General features: G+C 40.6%; 1 protein-coding gene across 5 annotated transcripts in view; it reads left to right on the forward strand.

The window, feature by feature from the left end:
• LOC111143019 (nuclear transcription factor Y subunit gamma) overlaps nt 1-22,000 on the forward strand; it is a 67,837-nt gene that overhangs the window by 11,905 nt on the left and 33,932 nt on the right. The window contains exon 1 of one of the 5 annotated variants that reach the window (XM_022496432.1): nt 1,606-1,647. The exons of 3 other annotated variants lie outside the window; for them this stretch is intronic. The gene's annotated coding sequence lies outside the window, so the exon portion shown is untranslated. Of the gene's footprint in view, nt 1-1,605; nt 1,648-4,348; nt 4,455-22,000 lie in introns of those variants that run through there. One more of the 5 variants, XM_022496429.1, reaches the window with a different exon arrangement.

Raw genomic sequence — 22,000 nt, forward strand, 5'->3', positions numbered from 1 at the left:
TGGTTGCCAGGGAAGGCATGGAATGGCTGAAATGGAGGGGGAGATACAGGCTTCCAGTTATGGAATGAATAAACCACAGGAATGAAAGGCACAGCATCGGGAGTATAGTCAATGACACTGTAATAGTGTTGTATGGTGACAGATGGCAGCTACACTTGTGAGCAAAACATAACATAGAGAAGGTGAATCACTGTGTTATAAACCTGAAACTGGTGTAACATTGTATCAGCTATATTAAAAAAAATTCAAAAAGAAAAAAAATAAATTGAAAACATTGAAGTTATTAATATAAAACTCATTGAAAATTGTGGTACATCCATTTGATGGAATATAACCCAACTATAAATGATAGATATTTGATATAGAAGGTTGACATTTTTTAAGTGAAAAAGATTACAAAACAGTTTGTATAGTAGTATCTAATATTGGGAGATTAACACCCTTGTTTCTCATTTATATAAGCAAAATACAGTGTTTGATTCTGAGTAGTTGCATTGAAGGTATTCTTAAAAAAAAACACCCCATTCCCTTAGCCTATCACATCAGTACAAAACTGCTATATACATCTCTCATCAGCTTAGTATATAAGAAGTCACACAATGTATTTAATATTCAAATGAAAATGGCTTTGTGTTCATATCACAACAGGTGAAAAATTCATTTTTCTTTAGAGGGTCTCTGATATTTCTTGATGCTTTCAGGTTCACTTACTTCTCTGAGTCCAAACGAATCAGTTAGGGGTACCATCAGTGAAGTGTTTGTTCAGGGCACTGAAGAGTCCAGTATCTTTGCTGCTAGTTACGCTTCTGATGTGATACAGTATAACCTGCAAGATTAGGTTATCTGGGGGACTGAATAAGGCTCTGTCCTTGGCAAGAATTGTCACGGTGGTTACAGCCAACTTCTGCCATAACTCTGGTCCTTCAGTCATTCCTCAGGATGCTGAGCAAAGAGCTGTTTTGGCATCAACTTTTTGTGTTTGGGATCTAGCTTTTGCTTCTTTTATTGATTCTGAAACTCTTGCTGCAGTGGACTAATCTTCCTCCATGGCCTTTGTCAATTGGAGCTGAACAGTGGCTGCCCCTTTAGGTGGGACATGCACTCTCCAGTTTCCCTCAGTCCCCACTACTCCTTGTTACTTTGTTGACACCATGGCTAAGGTTGCGTTTGATGTATACCTCTGTACTGAGCAATGGTGCTATATGTGGATATAAATAAAACACAGACATCTTCAGGAAGCCCTCCTCTGGTAATAGAGACATGGTTGAAAGTAATTATAATGTGTGCTAAGTGCTATAGTCAAGTATGTATTTAGATATTAATTGAGTACCTACCCCATGCTAGGTATTAATGCTGAATACTTTACCCTGTCATTTAAGCCTCAACATTCCCATGGGTTGGTGTTATTTTTTTCTGTTTTATACATGAAGAAGTGAGCTCAGAGTTGGTTAAGTAACTTGGCCAGGGTCATAGAATTTTCTGACCAAAAGCATCAGGTCCCACCATAACTACTTTGAGAGCATTTAAGCTTGAACCACTTAATCAGAGGCCTTCGTTTTGCCTCATAGTGATCTGGGTGTTTTTTAGGGCAAGACGATGCAGTTGTCTGGTTTGGAGGGCTACTGAGATCCAGGACCAGGGAAGAATGTGAGTTGGAATCCCAGAGATCCCATGAGGCTCTTATTCCACAGTCACAACAGGCTAGAGAGGAGAAAGCAATAGTAAGTTGAATGGGTCAGGCTGCCAGATGGAAATTCTAGGATAATTTCAGTTCTCTTCCCACTAGCTTGAATTATAGTAAGGTGGCTGTTGATGAGAAATGGGGGTTGAGGGGTGCCTGGGTGGCACAGTTGGTTAAGTGTCTGGTTTTTAGTTTCAGCTTAGGTTGTGACCTCAGGGTTGTGAGATGAAGTCCCAAGTAGGGCTCCGCACTCAGTGCAGAGTCTGCTTAAGTTTCTTTCTCCCTCTTACCCTTCCCTATGCTCTCTCTCTCTCAAATAAATAAATCTTTAAAAAAAGAAAAAGAAATAGGGGTTGAAGTGTTTTTCTTGCAAACTTTCCAAGAACTAATAAAAAGTACGCCAGAGACCTTCACAGAGTATTAAGAGACATGTTTGGTGTAATTCGGTACATCAAACACAGAGTAGGGCTGGGCATTTGGGACAAGAACCAAATTTCAGCCTAGACTGGTGGTGAAAGGCATGGGAAGATTTTTTGTAGCAGCTGGTAGTCCTCCCACACTGCCCTTTATGGCTCAGGAGTTGCTTTCTGCAGGGTTGCAGGGTATGCTAGAGACAGTCCCTTCTAGTAGCTTTGGGGCCTTAAGGAGAGGGTGCTGTTTTATCACATTCTTAGCTAGGTCTCTAATCAAAAGATCAAGCTCAACGTCAGTCAGATTTCTGATTTTTAAATTAATGAAGTTGGATGTAATAGTTTATGCCACCTCTACATATATGTGACACCTAAGAATTTCCTTGGCTGTGCCCTGAGGTGCCTCATGTCTCAGTGTCAGCATTGTGGTACAATAGGAAGAATAGCACCCTAGGTGCCACCTGAGTTTGCCTCCTCAATGTATGGTTAGGGGCCAGTTGTCAAACTTCTCTTTCACTCTTCTCACATTTAAAGGGGATAGTGAGGATTAGAGGAGAAAAGTCTGTAACGTACCTAACATAAAACCTGGCACTAATTGGTGGTGTTTAGAAATTAATTCATTCCAATGTGAGAAATGAGTAGAATGTGTGTGGAGAAAATATGGCAAAGTGATTGGAAGGACCCCTTGCTTCTGTTTCAGGGCGCTGCCAAATCTGTACGTATGCCCATGATGACTTCGCATGTAAGGTCAGCCAAGGTATTTCTAGAGAAGGTCTCCTTTACCTGGCAAAACAGTTGTGTTGTTCAGTCCTAGGATACTTAGCTTTCCAGGGAGGAAGCAGATCTAAGGAGATTGTTAAAGACCTTTGGTAATAATGCAGTGTTTCTATTGAATATTTTGTAAAAAAGAAAAGAAAAAAGACATGTTAATTCATTTTCACCATATTAGGAAGCTCCTTTTCAACAGTTGGGCCCAAATCCTTAAGCAAATCTTGACCACTGCAGTAAACTTCAGCATCCCAGAATGTCTTCAGTAACTGCAGTACTTACACTCTCTCTCCTGAGATCATCCCTGCTACTTATTCTTGAAAATGTGGTAGAAGAGTTTGCTCTCTGTGATATCAAAACTGTAATATTCAAAGCTAATCAACATTTTTTATGACCATCCTGAATAAGTTAATCCATCAAACTGTAGTGAACTTTAAACAGTAGGCACTAGTGTTTTCTGTCTGCCAGTCCCCTCCCTCCCATTCCCCTTTATCATTGTTATTTCTCTCTCTGGTTCCTGGTAGATGTTTTAGAAATGCCACCGTCTCTGCCACTACCTTCTTATATTACTCCAGAATTTTCCTATTTAGATTAGTTTGTGTTTCAAAATAAGGTGATTTAACCTAGTACTAATACGTGCTTTTAAAATTACCAGGGACATAATGACAGATGCCTTTTTAGAAATCCTACAAACTGTTGTATGGCCATTGATACCACTCTTTGTTACTGAGGTCACATTTTCTTTGGAGCTGTTGGATGAGCCCACCCCATTTTCTTTTTTTTCTTCTGTTAATGCTCAAGAGAAAACTGAAGATAGTTAAGTCACAACTTTCCGATCTTGTGCACATTGCTTCTCTGGTTTACTGCCATAGGATACTGTAGCAATATCTTACAGACATCTTTGATGGCCAATCAGAAGCAGTTAAATTACCTTAAATTTTTTAAATGGAACTCTGACAGCCAATAAGAAATCCTTTGGGTGGGAACTGTAACAGCCCTTTCGTGTGATTTTAAGAACATTGTAAATTTGCATTTTCTTCTTGTTGGAAACACAAGAGGCCCTAGGGCATCTGCTGTGTGCATTTGCCAGGCATTTCCAAGCCTTAAGTTCCTGGTAGTTTGAAGTCTGAATCTGACCCCTGTTCTGCTTCTCAAGGTAACTTTAAAACAGGAAGTGTACAAAGGAGGTAACTGATGACGTGAACAGCCAATCATGGCTTTGTGTTCTTAGCTGATAAAGCAGCTCAGCCAATGGGACCACTCTGGAGGCAAGGTTTGGTGTCAAATAGCATGCTAGATTGAATGCCTTTGACTGTTAAAGTGGAAGGAGGCTGCAGGGCTTCATTGGAGCCTCGGAGTTTTTCACTGAGGCAGGGGTCAGCTGAAAGACAAAGAAAAATGGCGAATAGTTTGCTGGGGGGTGGGGGGACAGCTGTTCGGGTTTTCACTGGAGTGGACATTCCAGACTCAGGTTTCTGCATCTCCTGCTGCCTTTTGTTTCCTCCGTCCTTTTGGGGGGGAGGGCTAGGAGTGACTTAAATTCTCCCTGTCCGAGGAGATATAAATAACTACATGTAAAATTAATGCAGTTCTCGGTAAGTTTAATTCTTTGTTTTGTGTTAAAATGGTAGAAACTGTTTAGCTTCAGAGAGTGTAGACAAGTTGCACTGTTTCAGAAAATGGCCACTTTACATTCCATGCATACCTTTTGGTGCACCTAGAATACCTTGGCTCTGCTTAGATTTTGCATGCCCTTCACCTAGGATTTCTTTTCCTAGTTGAGTATTGACAAGATCAGGTACATGAAGAAAGGCTAATAATTTTCCAGGGGCACACAGAAGCAAAGCACTTTCTCTTTGCATTGGGTAAACTTAACTGTTTTACAAATAATTTTCCTTTGTTCAAGTGCACTGAAGCTTTCCTACAGAATAAGCTGAGTTGTTGTAAGACTTTCTCTGTTTCCATGCACTTTGTTGACATCTGTGTTTTCAGAGGTGGAAGCAACACTATTGCTGTTCTAAATTTGTGTGAAAATATGGTTTGCATGGATGCAGGTTCTAATGGTGAAGGAAGGCCCACATGCCAGTGTGAAATTCTCCCGTAACTTTCTTGATTTACCTGTCTGCTTCTATTCTAATATGGACCAGTAATTAAGTAACAATCTCTGTTTTAAAATACACATTCTAGCTTAGAATGTTGGAAAGAAACATACTTTTCCACTATATTGGCAGTGACAAGAGCAAATCTTTTTCTACCAATTTCACACATTTTGTCAGGCATTGGTTTGGTTCTTTAAAAATGATGTGAGCAAAGTGCTTTTCTTTTTCTGTATGAAATATTTTGAATCCTAATTTACCTGCAGATTGTGAATAGGAAAGTTAAGAGTACCCCTATCTTTTGCCCTTGATATTTTTTCCCCTCTTAGGGATCCGAAGCTAATGCTGGTTGCTAATCAGTAACTAGCCAGTTTTTGTGAATAGTGAACTCTTCTGTCCCATGTACTAACATCTATAATACACTTGATTTTAAAAAGCGTTTCTTTGTTTTCTTCTTATTTGCAAATATGGAATGAAGGTCATTGGAACATTTCTGCAGCAGACTCAGCGTGGAGCAGTGAGCCAGCAGTACTCAGTCTCTGGGTAGGGAAAAAGGAGCAGGCCCTAGTAGAGGAGAAGTTGGGAGGGTGTTGATTTGCCTTCCCCCGCTTCCCCTCCTATAAAGGATTTATCTGAGAGGATCGACAGGGGTTTGGATTTGGGGCTCTTGGAATTGGAGTGGTGTAGCAGTCAAAGTTGCTCGATGCAGGCCTCTGTCGTTGCTTGCAAAAGTGACCTTGAAAAACTGCCGAGGAGTTGAAAGATTGAAGGACAAAGTTTGTTTATACAGGTTTAGACTGAAAAGCTCTATTTAAGATGAAAAGAGACTGTACTTCTGATGTTCAAGTCGAGTGGTTAGTAGGAATATATTATAGATTCAGATTAGGAGTTTTCAAGCAGTAAGACAATAAATACGGCTGCGTTCATTCTGTCTCCCACTCTTCTCTATTCCTTCCCCCAGCAAAAAAATTCTAAATCCTTTTGGTATGATAGTTGAGTGAACTGCCTAACAGATTCAGAATTCCTTGCACGCTACCTTGTCTCCTGTGTAATCTAGAGGGTTCTTAGTGAAGAATGGCATTTCAGGAGTTCAAAGCAGTTATGTTTGTAAAACTTCTTTGAGGGAATTGGAATGCTTGTGGTAAGAAAACTGTCATTCTGGGAAGTTAAATCATAAGAGAAAGGAGTATGTGTTAAGGATTACATTTTAACAGATAATTTAAATTTATTTTTTATAAGACATTGATTTATATGTTACCAGTTGCTCCAGGTTTTACATATGCTTTAAAAACAGATGTAGATTACGGAATGACTCTCTTAGCCTGGGAGAAGGCCTGGAGCAGGGAAGGCAGAAGGTAAGTGGGGCACAGTATGAGGCCTTGATTAAAACTCTTTATTTTGAGAACTTTGTGGATTTTGCTTCTTGGAAAGATACCTAGCCATTGCCTCTAGCTTGGGTTCTTAACCTTTTCAGAGTCATGGACTCTGGAGAATCTGACCCACTATCTGGAAAAATGCACGTAGGCGTGCCTGTGCAGAACCCCTGGTGACTAAGGTGTCTTCTAGTATAGGCAGAATGGTGTTCATATGATCTCCTTATTTAACACTTTAGCCAGATAAATGGTTTCCAGAAAAATGAAGAAATCAGGAGAATAGGCCTTCCACAGCTAACTAGAACTTAGACTAGGGGTGGGTGTGTGTGGGTGAGGGCAACTTAGGGTCTTCGATTCGGGCATTTATTTATACTCTGACTACAGTATTTGCGGCAGCATGGTGCGGTAGCAGAAGCAGGCCAGTAAACGTCAGGAGGCCCGTGTTCAGGTTCCATTCAGCTGTCACCAGCTTCGTGAGCTTGGGCAAGTCAGCCATTTAGTGTCGGTTTCCTCACATGTAGAAATGGGACCTAAAAATAGCACCTTCCTATTTAGTGGTGAGTCTCAAATGAGATCATGTATGTCAGAGTGCTTCACGAGTTGTGAATTGCTACATAAATAGTAGCTGCTGTTAATCTGGACTGTTGGGGGGTGGGGGTTAAAAACTTAGGAAGATAGGTGGGGCATCAAAGAAAAGAAATGCCAGTGTTTTAATATGTTTACCAGGGAGTTTGCTTCAACACGACGCATCTCTTTTTAAACATGGTTCCACGTGCCTTCACATGCATATTCCCATTTGCGCTGACCCTGTGTAATTGACCCTGTATAATTCATTTGTTGAGACCCATCAAACTTCCCTTACCGGGATTCCTATGAAAGAATTTTAATCCCTTTGTCAAAAATTAAGAGTGTCTTAGAATAAGATGAAATGGGAATGCTGATTTTTTAAAAAGCCCTTACTAGATTTAGGAGCCTCTCAGAATAAAAACTGGGAACCTGTTCTGAGTGGATACTGAGATCTGTGTTATAATGCAGGTAAGTTCTAATAGTTGCAGATACTTTCTAGGCAGAGGTTACATTTTTAGTTTATGCAACAAATATAACTGATCTGGAGCCATTTTTTGGTTTGCTTTGTGGTCATATTTTTTTGGTCAGTTTTCAAACGGGGAGGTAGTTATATTTTGCAGAGTAAGTAACAAGCAAGTAAATGTTGGGGTAAAGACAAAAAAAAATTGGTGTCTCATCAAAATATAAACACTAGCATGAATTCCACATCGTTGATACATACTGTGAGATACGTTTCCAAGGTAAATGGTGGAAACCTATAGGGATTTCTTTCTCACCCATTTTACATGCCTCATGTCATCTATTTTTAGGACTCTTTTTCTTCCTTGGGGGGGTGTGTGGCTATTTTGTGATCTGTTTGATTTCCTGTCCTATTAAGTCACTTCCTATCAGGCGTGGTCAGGCAGCATTGATGTCTGCCTCCTTTCTATGCATTGAAAGAATCATTCACACAGAATAAGTTTTGGCAAATTTGGAATTGGCCTCTCCAAATAAAAGTCCACTTCCTGAGATGTGTATGTTTGAAAACAGCAGTCATGGTCACTGTGGGCGTTTTGTTCCTAAAACAAGATAAGGTCTTTTAGAGAAGCTATATACTTTCATGGAGGCTTCAGTAACCCCAAAAATATTCTTAAAGCTAATCATTTATACAAGATCTTCTTCACAAATGGAGTTATTTTTGCCTATTCTGGGCCCCAAAAATATATGCATACAGAGCTTTTATACTCTTTTAAGTTTGACTGACGGAAATCATCTAGGGATCTAGTCTACTTCCCTTGTAAAGTGGGGAGGTTGAGGCCCAGAGAGGTTAGGTGCCCCAGTCTTTCAGCTTTTTAATGGCTGGCCTCTGCAAATCAGAAATTCAACTCCTACTTAGTTCATTCCAGGTTTCTTTTATCCCCCTAAGTTGTTTTACTTTTTATTTTTCATATTTCTCTTCCTTTTGGTACACCCATACAAGTTTGCTATTTGAACACAGAAGGAACAGAGAAAATGGGCTGTGGAAGTGGTTTAAAAATCTCCGTGTGGAGTCTGTTGGTTAGAAAGTCTGCTGTGGCAGCAGACTTACAGTCCCTTTTGGGATCTGAAGATTTCTTGCCTCAGCCAACTGGCTTACTCAGAAAGCAGAGAATCAGCTAGGAAGCTAATGGTGCCCACCTGGCTGAGGTGTCCCAGAGAGCTGGGTTACTTTTATACATTATAAAGAAGTAAACTAAGGTATACAGACACAACACCTGCATGCCAGTTGCGCTTTTGTTTTGTTTTGTTTTGTTTTGTTTTGTGGTGGTGGTGGTTGTTAATACACCTCAGGAACAAGCTGACTCCCAAACAAGTCTGGGCCTGGTTCTTCGAGTGAGTCCTAAAGCCAACTGGTATTTCATAAACAAAGATCCCAGGATCATTTTGAGCATTTGACAAGACTGAAGTAGAAATGATTGTCTATATACTCCCCAAGTAATATTTTAACTATGTTGACTTTAATCTTTACCACCAACAAAGTAGAATTGTGAACATGTGTGTGTTTGGGTAGTTGTGGATTTGGTCTTGTTCTCATTTGCATATTCTCTGAGAGACCATAATCTACTTGAACCTTTTAAAGTTTTTTCTTTTGTACTTGGATTTCTTTTCACCACCATATATTTGAAATAAGGTTACAATTTACTGAAAGAGTGAGACCTTGAACAATGCACATCTTATGTGTAGGTGCTAAGGCATGCCGTGTCTGCAAAGTAGAGTAGACACAGCTGGATAGTATCTTCCTTGAGTCTCATCTCTCAGAAGCTTCGTTTTCTTTTTAGCCTCTTCTCTCTGCTGCCTCAGTATTGGGCCTGGACCTTTAAAACTTGGTCAGATTCTCTCTGTATTGTCACCCTTGTCTCGCTGTCTCTCCCCTCTGCATCCCAAAGCCACACCCCACTGTTCAAAAACGTGACCAAAAGTTTTCCTCTGTTTAGAGCGTTTACTATAAATTAAGTTACAGTGCTGCACTCTGTAGTGAAAAAGGGCAGTTGAAGGATAAGAAATGAAGGTAAATTCCAGTGTAAAGGCAGAACTAAAAAAAAAAAAAAAGCCATGTAGTAAATGTTTAACAAAGCTGGTGACCTTGTGTTCCTTAGTTCAAAGGAAGAAAGGAGACAAACCACAGCAAATAGCAGTGCTGATTCACTTGGTTACCTTTTTTTCTTGGAAGTATTATCATTTGGTCTGTCTTCATCATTTCATTTACATAGAAAACTAGAGCAAGACTGCTTGATTGGAAATACCCAGATAAAATGAATTTTTCCTTTATCTCTCTAAGCTGTGTAGTTCTTACCTAGGAGAAAATACAGAAGGTGGATGTTTTACATTTCCTTAAACTGATTCACCACACATGCATGTCTTATATATATTGAGACTTTAAAAATGTGTACAAATAAAATTTTACTCCAGGATCTAACAGGTAAGGGAGACAGGATGTATAGCAAGTATGTGAAACTGATATGGAAAGTACAACCAAATGACACAGAATTAAGAGGAAGGGAGACCTTTACATCTGACTTAGGAATGAAGGCAGGCAGTTTAACTGGTGTTGGACTCAGCGAGGTAGGGACAAGGGCACTCTAGGCACACAGAAAGGAGGAGCAAGGTCATGATTCAAAACGTACAGCATGTACTGAAGGAGAGCGGTAAGTAAATGGCCCAGACTGCTCAGAGCAAGCATATAAGGAGATGAGTTAGGGACAGGAGAGTGGAATAACAAAGTTTGGAGAAGTAAATTGGGGTCAGCTGTGACCACCAGGTTAAGAAATTTGAACTGTCTCTGTTGACATTGGTGAGCTAGTGAAGATTTTGGGTAATAGGTTGATGTGGCATTATAAGACTTAGTAAGCATCATTATGTAGAGATAAGCAGAATTTGAGAAGATTCCAGAAACAGTGAACAGTGCAGTGAGTTCACATACTAGGTTCACAACCCTTACTGGATTGTTAATGAGGGTGAAAAGGAAGAGCAAGAGCTTAGAACTGTACCTGGTACCCAGCATTAAACACGTATTAGCTGTCAACAGCAACAGCAGCATTTTTGTTATTATATGGAGATGAGGCCCTGAACAGAGATAGTGACTGTATGAAGAAAGATCAGGAGATGGACACTGTTGGGCACTGTTACTACAGATTCTGGAAGTTGATTAGAATTGAACAGTCTAGGATGACTCTGAGGTTTTAAGCCTAGGTGACTGGAGGATAGAAAATGAAAAGTTAGAAGGAGAAGATTTAGGGAAAGAAGATGATTTTGGACACATGGAGCTTGTTTGAGTTCCAGGTGGCTTTCCAGTTGGAGATGTCCAGTTTACAGGACTGGAGAAGTAGCAGAACTGGTAATGTATATTCGGAATTAAGGCTACAGAGATTATAGCTGAACCTGGGGAATAAATGGGAGGGAATCAAGGGAGAGAGAATGGACAGAAGGACCAGAAGAGTAAAACTTCATGTCAAAGTTGGAAACACAAAAAAGGTTGGGCCCTCAGGTTGAGACATGTAGAAATGAACATGGTAGAGTCCTCTAGGTCAGTGTTCTTTTTTTTTTTTTTTTCTCTTTAGAGATTTTATTTATTTATTTGACAGCACAAGCAGGGGGAGTAGCAGGCAGAGGCAGACGGAGAACCAGGCTTCCTTTTGAGTGGGGAGCCCACTGTGGGTCCTGATCCCAGGACCCTGGGATCATGACCTGAGCCGAAGGCAGACACTTAACTTGCTGAGCCACCCAGGTGCCCCTAGGTCAGTGTTCTGTAAACTTTTTTGATTGTGTACCTCTGTTTAAATGTGCAGCTCCCGTATAGAGTATTCTTTTTTTAAAAAATATTTTATTTGTTTATTTGTCAGAGAGAGAGAGAGAGAGAGCACAAGCAGGCAGAGTGGCAGGCAGAGGCAGAGAGAGAAGCAGACTCCCAGCTGAGCAAGGAGCCCGATGTGAGACTCTGTCTCAGGACCCTGGGATCATGACCTGAGCCGAAGGCAGTAGCTTAACCAACGGAGCCACCCAGGCGCCCCTAGAGTATTCTTTACTCTAAAATTACTCATTTTTTGAATGTTAGTTTAGTTAAAACTGCAGAATATCTATAACTTCCCTAATTCAGGCCTACATAACGAAGTAAGATATCACTGTTAGCCCACATTTTTCTCAGAATACTTAGAACACCATGTGTGATACATGATCTTGTGACAAGTTAAATGGAATGAGGGCATTGGTATTAGCCCATAGGTTAAGCATTCAGAAAACTAATACTAACATTTTCAGTGTGTGCCTTGATAGGTAGAAGATTAGAAATACTGCCCTAAAATCTGGTGGCCTTCATTTGTTATGAAAATATACAAATATTTCCTTGAAATGTTACCTAGTAGTTCTCCGAGATGAGTTAAATATGTATTTTTTGTGTATGTGTGTGTGTATTGTCTTAAGCTTTCTTATTTAAGTTTTAAGTGTATACACACACACCTCCATCCAGTGCAAAAGCTAGGGGTTTTTTTCTGAGTTGCGTTGGGCTTAATCTTTACTGGTGTTCGCTTTATAAAGTCTCAAATGGCAGCTCTGCATGAACCATGAATACATGTGTAGGAACTTTGCAGCATTTGCTTAGCAAGTAATAGATACCACATGATCATGATAACACGGATGAGCAGCGTACAATACAAATAACCAGAAATGGAACAGCCTCGTCTGTAGGATTTAGCAGAACTTTTAATATAAGGTATGTCTATTCAGTTTCTAGACTAGGTATGTTGTAATTATCCTCAATCTAAAATAAAGGTAATGATGGGGCACCTGGGTGGCTCAGTGGGTTAAAGCCTCTGCCTTCTGCTCAGGTCATGATCCCAGGGTCCTGGGATCGAGCCCCGTGTCGGGCTCTCTGCTCAGCCAGGAGCCAGCTTCCTCCTCTCTCTCTCTCTGCCTGCCTCTCTGCCTATTTGTAATCTCTCTCAAATAAATAAATAAAATCTTAAAAAGAAAATAAAATAAAGGTAATGAGAAACTTTTCACTAGAGAAAGAGTGGTGAATTTCCAGCCACTCTGCCTGATTATTTATTTATATCCTGAATTCCATGATTATTCTCTCCTGCTAATTAACTGGCCAAATACCTATGAAGCTACCCTTAAAGGTAGTTAAGCAATGTAAAAGTATGTAATGTTTATATAAAATGGTACTTTACAGTTAATGGAATGATTTTATATTTATTCTCTTACTTAGTATTTACCTAAGGTAGGACAGAAGATTATTATCCCCATTTTGTGGGTGAGGAAATCAGAGGCAGAGCCTAGTGACATAAGCCCCGTATTCTTTGCACTGTGCCTTGTTACTACTGCCTATGAAAAATGCAAGCTATACCTGTGTCTGTCTAATAGGAGTAATTCTTCCTTCTGCCTCCCCTTTGCCTGTGTGTGTTGCTCTTCCCCAAAAGGAAGACATACAGTTTTTTTTCTCCCAGAGTTCACACATAATCTTACATAAAGTGACTAAACAGGTTGATCATAAAAGGAGCAAATATATAGTCAGACTGAATTATATTTAAGTTTTTTGTCAGACACAGCCATCTTTCTTTTCAGAACAAAGCATAGTGGAAATAGGTACTAAATGAGTACCACCAGTGAGTGTGGTGGGAAATAATCTTTCCTGAATCCTAAATTCACTGAGGTCAGGTAAATAGGTGAAGAACTTTTCCCACATAGAGAGGAGGTTAGAGTTGTGTTAGGTGTCCTGTGGTGTTCCTTAGTTGTGCAGATGCACACGTTATGGTCTGTGGTGGGCACCTCCTAGATTTTGTGTTCCTATCTGGAACTGTAGAGATTGGTATTTTTAGATGAGTCATGATGCTCTTAAATAATCATTTGCTTTATATTTCCTAGCTGTGATTTATAATACTTCCTTTACCTCTAGTGAGATAGTTAGAACAATGGAATGCTGATATTTTGGAGCAATGATTGCATAATTAAAATAACATTGTCACCATGTTCACAGTGTGGCAATAGCTGTAGTTTTGAAACACTGCATAGTATTGAGCCAGATGATTCCTCCTGTGAGCATGCACCTTTGGAAACATCTCTGACAAGGGGGCTAGGCTAAGGCTATTCCTGTGAACCAAAAGGAAAAGATAGGGTGACTTCCCATCACCAGGCCCCCAAAGAGTGAACTTGATCTACCAAACCTTTTCATCCTCACTCTTGGTTGGTGACTAGATAACTCTGACTCCCAGTCTTTTGGTCAACTATAGCTTTAACAAGCTTGAAAACCTTAAACTTTCCACTTTGAAATGTATGAGAATCTGGCATCTTGGCCTTTTGGAGTAGTACTTTTTCCAGGAGAATGATGAGGAAAACTAAAGGTAAAAGGCTTGATGGACTTAATGTTGCAGGCTTCGAAGAGCCATATGTTCTTAAGTTTTGGGTCCTCTGTTGAGTTACTAATTCTTCATGCGGTGGAAAACTGCAGAACAGAGAATCAGGGCATGTGGGGTTTCATTCCAGCTCCCGCACATGCTTGTCCTGTGACCTCAAAGTCCCTCAGTCCGTGTGGATGAAGTCTCTTTGACAGATGGGAGTATTAGTACCTGTGCTGTGTGTGTAGTGAAAAACAAATGAGATGGTGGAAAGAGAGCTCTTGTACAAACTGTAAAGCATGTACAGGTGTAAAGGATTAGCATAACCATCTCAGTTGCTTTGCCCTCTTTGAAGTAGTCTTTACACTCTCAGCTCCTGACAGCTGTAGACATGGAGGTAGGAGGTGCAGTGCTCGTTTGGCTTGGAGGATTTGTTTCTTCTCGTTTCCTTCCTTCCTTTCAACATCTAAGGCAACCATAAAAGACACTACGCAGAGGGCAGAATTCAGTGTGTCTGTGAATCAGCAGAATCCATACAGCAAAGTCAATACAACCAAGCTCATATTGACATTCTTACAACACCTGCAGGTTTTTAATTGAGAATTCTTTGCCCCCCACCTGACAGTTTTTAGATGGATTAACTCACCAGTACAATCTCCCATTTTCCAGTGGAGTCTATGATTTGGATAATTACCAACATTCGTGGTGCATTTTCCGAAGAACAGGTTTCTCTGCTTCCCTACTCTTCTTTGACTCTTCTGTTGGATTAGTGCACAAAGGTTATTGCACAGCTGGGTACAGGGACTGCAGAAGGGATTTCCCTGTATGAACATTTCAAAGAAAACCCAGAGTGAGGCCATAGATACTTGGGGTCTTAAAATAGTTCTTGAGGAGCTTGTGTTTGCTCCGTAGATTTGTGTTGAATTCCCACTATGAGCAAGGAATGTTTCCCTTGAGGATGTTCCAGAAACAAAGACCATTACATAAGAACTGGGGAGAACATAGGAGCAGGGAAATTTTAGGCTTAAGAAACAATGTGCCAAATAATAGTATGTCACGCAAGTCCGAAGAAAGTGAATATGTTTGCTGTAGGAATAGATTTTATTGGGTGCTGAGAACGGTTTTTTGGGGAGAAGAAAAATTTCGTGGCCACTAATTGGTGAATGTGTATATTTAGTTTGTTGTAGTTGTACTGTAAAAAGCAGGCTTCTTGACAAAGCTATTCCAAAAAACCTTAACAAGGTTGGTTTTGTTCCATGAAGTAGTCTCAGCAGTGCCTGCTTTCAGAACATGTTCGCTGTCCTCCAGGATTTTGGATGGAGCCAGAGCTCAAAACAGAATCTTCTTCTTGGGTGGTGGGGCCAGGTAGGGTGGATGCTACCTAGACTCCAGGTCTCTTCTGCCCCATAATGTAACAAACAAGATTTTCTTTTGAAAGACAAAGCAGCCACACACACTCCTAGCTTGCAGAAGTGTGACATGACCAAGGAGACATAGTTTAAGAATATAAATGTTTTTGGATTAGTCTGGAAAACCTGCGTAGTTATTGTCGTTGACATTCCTGAGGATTAAAATTTGGAGCATTCCTAGTCATTTCCTTTTTAATTCTTTGCTTATTTGGAAGAGTACACTCATTCTAAATTTAGCAGTGTAAAGGGCTTTGCAGTTTATATCATGTTTATGAGAGATGGGAAAAGGTTTCTATGTATTTGTATGTTTCTATGTATTTGCATCTGAAGCTGGAATCCTGGAAATTGTGTTAACAACAAAGTAAGTCTAAATTAGAGGAAGAAATAAGTTGGGTTACTTTCTACACTACCTCAGGGAGATCAGTCTTTGGGCTAGGTGCTCTGCTTGAGACCATTCAGATCAGGAGTAGGTGTCAGTCTACTCTTAGCAGTGAAGATGTTATACCAGCTGGCACTTGTATGATGCTTGGTATTTTTCGAGGGTTTTTAGCATGTGTCTTCCCATTTGTGTGCTGCAGCCGCCCTGTGAGGTGCTCCTACAGATAAACAGAGGCCCCAAGAAGTTAAGTGACTTGCCCAGGATCATAAACATAATGAGTTAGCAGCCAGAGAGCCAGAACCTCCAGGTCCAGGCCATTTTCTTTATGTATTTCCCTGTACTTTACTGCCCCCCACTGTTCACATTTGAGTATTCGTAGGTGCTACTGACTGACCTGGAGACATGCAAAGGCGAAGGATAAAATAGGAAAGAAAAAAGTGGCAGAACTTGGAAAGAGACAACAGAAATAAGAAGAGGATGTTTATATGATAGTAGATAGGAGTGCCAATAGCATTTTCTATTATTGGCACAGAGATGATGGGACCAAGTGGATAAAACTGATCTTTTGGGTTATGGATTTGAGTCATTGGTCCCAGCAGGACTGCTTGTCTCTCTGAACAATTTGAATACACACAAACCTTAAAACAGTGCAAAAAGGAAGGAGGAACCAAGCTATAACAACGCAAGAACAGAATTGTAGAGGCTTTGTGTTTCCAGCTCTACCATTTGCTGTATTGTGTCCTTAAGCAAATAACCAATCCTTTGCTTTCTTATTTGTAAAATTGGGACACTGTTGTTATCTTTTATCATTTGGCTGAGTGAAGATCAATTGAGGGGAGCGTACCTGACAAGTAGTTTGTGAACTCTGCAGCTCTTAAGTTGGCATTGCAACATTCTTCAGAATCACATTTCTCACCTCTCCTGGGCACACACAAATACCGGATCCTGCCAGAAGCAGGAAGAGGTGGTTTTCAGGATTTCTAAATCTGAGAAGCGATCTGGTAGGCAAAATGCCTCTTTGTTTTAGGATACAATTTAATTCAGGCTCCTGGCACTATTTCTGTCTCCAGCTCCTGTCAGAATTCTCTTTCAGGCTCAGAGCCTGAAAAACCAGTAACTCACCATTCTTCCTGAAAGAATTTATTTACTCTGATTAGGTTGGAGAGTCAGAGAGATTAACACATATTCCTTTGGGGCAGAGGGGGCCCGCCGAGCTTGCTTCTGGTGGATACCAGGCCGGGGAGCTCTGTGCTCCTCGGGGAGGCTGACCAGGTGAGGGAGCTGTGTAACAGCTGTGCTGTAGGGCAAGCTTCTCAGCCCCCACCACTGAACTACACCGTCAGTCAGCGAGGGACACTACTTATGTCATGGAAGGATTCAGTGAAAGAAAACACTTAACAGTTTAGAACTGGCTTCTAAATGTTACCTGATCCTTTTTTTGTAAAGGGCCAGGTAATATTTTTAGCTTGCAAGTCATACATTTCATGTTGTAACTCTTCAACTCTACTGTTGAAGCGTGAGAGTAGCCTTCAGCAGTGTCAGTGAATGAGGGTGAAGTCTTCCAACAGAACTTAATTTAGGAGAACAGGCTGCAGGCCCGATTCCGGCCTGTTGGCTCTCCTTCCCAGACCCTTGCTTTAGAGTCCTCCACTGAAATATTTTATTTTTTCCTCTGTCATACAAAACAGTGTTTTATTGCTGTCATATGCGGGGATGGTTTAAGTTGAACATTAATGAACAAATGATGAAGAAAGTTATGTGAAGTAAGATGTTTACATATCATTTTCTCTTCCACAGAAACAGAACTTACAGTGTTATGTTCATGCCTTCCTATCAATTTCATTATGCTTATACCAGTTGCTATGCCTTCAGTTTTTTTCCAGTTATAACTACTATGCTCTGGCCCTTGTTTAAAAGATTGTGTTGTAGTAGATAGCAAACAGAAACATGTTTTTGTTTTTGAAGGAAAAGTGTTTCTGCTGCCAATTTAAAAATGTGTCCTTGTGAACAGATCTTTAGGGAGAATAATGTGCAGCTAGGTCCAACCCTTAGTCTTGGGAAACATGGTTCTTCCAGTAGGGAGTATGAAAAACAGCTTCATACTTAGCTTCTTGGAGCTAGAAACAGACATGCTCAAACATTGAATTTGACAGTGATCAGGGTTGGGGAAAGGGGTTCCAGTCAGGCTATATTATTCATTCTTATAGTGGTAGGTACTGTGTAATAACCTGCTAGTAAGTTTGACTAGCTGGTATCCAGTTACATAAGGGTTTAGAACTTAAGTAGTAAGGTTTCTGGTACTAAGCTTGTTGCTTTCTTGCGCGATTTAGTAGAAACCTTAGATGAGCTTAAAGACTGTTGACCCCTCTTTTCTCCCTAATCACCCTGCCTTCTTTTGTATTTACCCATTTATTGCATCCTCAAGTGGTCAGGTGAAGGTCTTCCATATCAGGCCACCTCTTTGGCATATATGTTGAGTATACGTTGCTCCTAGAGTGGCTTAGTGGAATGACTGGCCCAAGGCTACCAGTTAGTAGGCAGCAGGGCAGTTCACAAACACAGGTCTTTCAGTGTCCAGAGTAGTGCTGTTTTTCTCCTGAAATTGCTGATTCGAGATTGGTTTTATTGTAGAGAATGTAGGCCTTAAGGCTTGAAATGCTCTTTAGCATGATTGATAATGGTGTATGTCCTTAGGTTTGATAATGGTGTATGTCCTTAGGTCCATCTATACAAACATTAGAACTAAATTGTCTGTTGGTGGAATTGTTTTGTTTCAGAAGTCTTAGTTCTTAAATTTTATTTACACTTTTCTTTGTAGTGTGGAAGAATATCTAAAATAGCAAGTGCAAATAAACTTAAATCCTATACCCTTCTTATCCATCTAGTTACTCGTGTTAATATTCTTTCTCTGTATCTCTTCTTTCCATTTGAAATAGAACATCCCAGCAGTTTGGGCTAATTCAAATAAACCTGGAACTAACTTCAATAAATACTTGAACAGTACTGGAACATAATAAAATGGATGTGAAAGTGCTGCCAGTTGGGCAAAATAAAAAGCATGCCATCTAATGACAGAGGAGGACATGATCAAAATGCAGGTCACAAAGGGAGTGAAGATCAGTACTTTGAGTATAGGGAGATACACAGGAATGATTGGGATTGTCTGTGGCCTGAAGGCTGCAAGTTGGATTCTGTGGGGGTGGCCATTAAAGGGAAACATGGTACCAGTGTTTAGCTTTTTCAGTCGAAACTGGGCTAGGATATATTTGCTTGCATTTGACAACCACAGTGTTGTTTGTAGGTGAAACCTGACTGCCTGGAGTGGGTCATCTCTAGTACTTTAATAGGAAGCAGTGTTGGTCAAGGATTGGGTTTCATGTCAGGGGAGCTTTCTTTGATCTTTTTTCCTTGAACAGTTCTTATGTTAGGGTTTTAGGTATTCTCTCTCAACAATCATGTATTTGGTTTTAGTTATTTCAAAGACTGCATATTGGGGTTAGGCATATTATAAAGGACTTTTTTTTTTTAAAGATTTTATTTATTTATTTGTCAGAGAGAGAGAGAGAGAGAGCGAGAGTGAGCACAAGCAGATAGAGTGGCAGGCAGAGGCAGAGGGAGAAGCAGGCTCCCTGCCAAGCAAGGAGCCCGATGTGGGACTCGATCCCAGGACGCTGGGATCATGACCTGAGCTGAAGGCAGCCGCTTAACCAACTGAGCCACCCAGGCGTCCCTATAAAGGACTTTAATAGGAGAATGAGGTATATGCCAAGAAAAGAGAGCTAAAGTCTAAAGGTACAGGGTTTTAGAAACCAGGGAATATTGCAGTAAAACTTTATTTTTTTTTTGTATTTTATGAGGTTGATCACTTTGATAGATCCTCTTTCGTTCTGATTGTATCACTGAAGGAGGGTTTGGTGAGCCATGGTACCTGGTCAAGAGCAAGAGCTTGAAGATTTCCAAGATCTTAAAAAAAAGGAGTACTCTGCTTCTGAGATGTTTTGAAAACTGTTTAGGTCTTTTTCTTTCATCATCAGTGATAAAGAGTAGCTGGATATTAGAGTGACCGCTAGATTTTTCCATTCTTGAATGATTGAATTGAATCATCTTATCTCCTCAATGATTTTCTCCTCCTCTTCCTGCTAATGAATGGCCAAACAGAGGTGTTTGCCCTCCTTCTACTTACCTATAGTTATTAATTTTTCAAACTTTACTTATCTGTCCTGGTCACCTTTCTGAGAATATGCTATCTTTCAAAAGTTTTATACTCAGGAAACTTGAGGGCATGTGCATGCGCGCATGCGTGTGTGTGTGTGTGTGTGTGTGTGTATTGGGGTAGGTTGGGGGGTTAGTGGCATTGTGGCCTTCCTGTCCTGTCCTGTCCTTTTATCTTAAATTCACTTCAGTAGGTCAGTTTCAGGTGGATTTCTGTTTGTTGTCCTTCTTATTTTATTTCTTAAAAATTTATTTGACAAACAGAGATCACAAGTAGGCAGAGAGGCAGGCAGAGAAAGAGGGGGAAGCAGGTTCTCCACTGAGCAGAGAGCCCAATGTGGGGTTTGATCCCAGGACCCTGAGATCATGACCTGAGCCGAAGGCAGAGCTTAACCCACTGAGCCACCCAGGTGCCCCTGTCTTTCTTATTTTAAAGGCCCAGAGAGAACCTCATTTATTCTGAGCTTCCCAGAATAGCTTGTATAACCACTTCCTTTGGTTGTTCAGGCAATCCCATTAAGTTTGTCCCAACCTTTCCAAGAGACCTCTTTTTCTCAGAAGGGCCATACCCAGCAACTCTCTTGCCCGTTCATTCAGGAGTAATCAGTCACACTGTGTGCTAGATGCTGTGAGAAATCCAGAGATGAATCGTACTCAGGTCCTATTCACAAGGAGCTTATAAACTAGAAGGAGAAATATGATAAGATATGCACATAAATAATGATCATACAAGATAATGTGAGGGCAGAACAGATGAAGGGCTCTGAAGGTTCATAGGAAGGAGTGATCATGTTTGGATGGGGATGTTTAGAGAAGACTTCTAGACGGATGGCAGTTGAGTTGAGCATTGGAGAAACAGCCTTTTTGTGATGGACTTTGATTCTTCCCTTCTGGTTTTGGAAAGCAAACTGTTTTTAAAAGCAGATAAATTAATAAATATTGGGAGTTGAGATTATTCTGGCAATAATCATTTGATACTTCCTCTGATCCTTACATCGTTATTAAAGAGTTAAACAGACATCTTATTGAAGTATTATGAAATAATTAATGAACATGAATGATAAATCTAATATTAATAATGAAATGTGGGAAATTCTGTGCTGCGTGTTTCTTTTTTTTTTTTTTTTTCTTTTTTTAAAGATTTGCTTATTTAGAGAGAGAGCACAAGCGGGGATGGAGGGGAGAGCTAGAGGGAGGGAGAATCTCAAGCAAACTCTGCTGAGCATGGAGGCTGACACAGAGCTCTGTCGCACAACCCTGAGATCACGGCCTGAGCCGAAACCCAAGTGTCAGATGTTTAACCAACTGTGCCACTCAGGCGCCCCCAAAGTCACCTGTTTTTGTCGTCATTGTGTTTGTTTAAAGTAGGCTCCTTGCCCAGTGCGGGGCTTGAACTTAGAATCTTGAGATCAAGACCTGAGCTGAGATCAAGAGTAGGATGCTTAACTGACTAAGCCATCCAGGTGCTCCTCTGCTGCATGTTTCCTGAGTGATCTAAAGCAATGTCCTTGGTCTTAAGGCAGTTTTGTTGTCAACTGTATATAAATAGCTTTGTCCTGTGGTAGAGATAGCGATTTAACATGGAGTGAAAAGGATCCTGGAGGTGCCTGACTGGTTCATTTGGTTGAGCATTTGACTTTGGCTCAGGTCATGATCCTTAGGGTCCTGGGATCGAGCGCCAGCATTGAGCCCTGGGCTTGTCCTGGAGTCTGCTTTTCCCTCTCCCTCAGCCCCTCCCCCTACTCATGCTTGTGAACGTGCACTCCCCGCCTCCCACCGCCAAAAAAAGGGATCCAGAAATATTAGTCTTTCTTACTTTTAAATACATACCTTCTCGTTACCCTAGAAAATGGATCTGGCACATTTTCCACAGGCTGGAGATGTTATGAATAGGCTGTTTCTGTAGCAAAATCAACTTAGGTATAATTAATGTATTTAATTACTAAAGTAAGAAGTGATTAAGGTTGGTTTATATTTTTTTGCTTGTTGGGTTGTTTAGTGAGCAAAATTTGTTTGCTGATTAGGTTTTGTTATTTAAATCCTGTGCCCCAGAAAATACTGAGAACACCTATTGGTTTTTATAAAATCTTTTGCTTGAGATTTGGTCTAATTTTTTTTTTTTAAGATTTTATTTATTTATTTGACAGACAGAGATCACAAGTAGGCAGAGAAGCAGGCAGAGAGAGAGGAAGGGAAGCAGGCTCCCCGCTGAGCAGAGAGCCTGATGCGGGGCTCGATCCCAGGACCCTGGGATCAC

The sequence above is a fragment of the Enhydra lutris genome, unplaced genomic scaffold, assembly GCF_002288905.1.
Source record: "Enhydra lutris kenyoni isolate GAN:26980312 unplaced genomic scaffold, ASM228890v2 scaffoldscaffold9, whole genome shotgun sequence".
Lineage (NCBI taxonomy): Eukaryota > Metazoa > Chordata > Mammalia > Carnivora > Mustelidae > Enhydra > Enhydra lutris.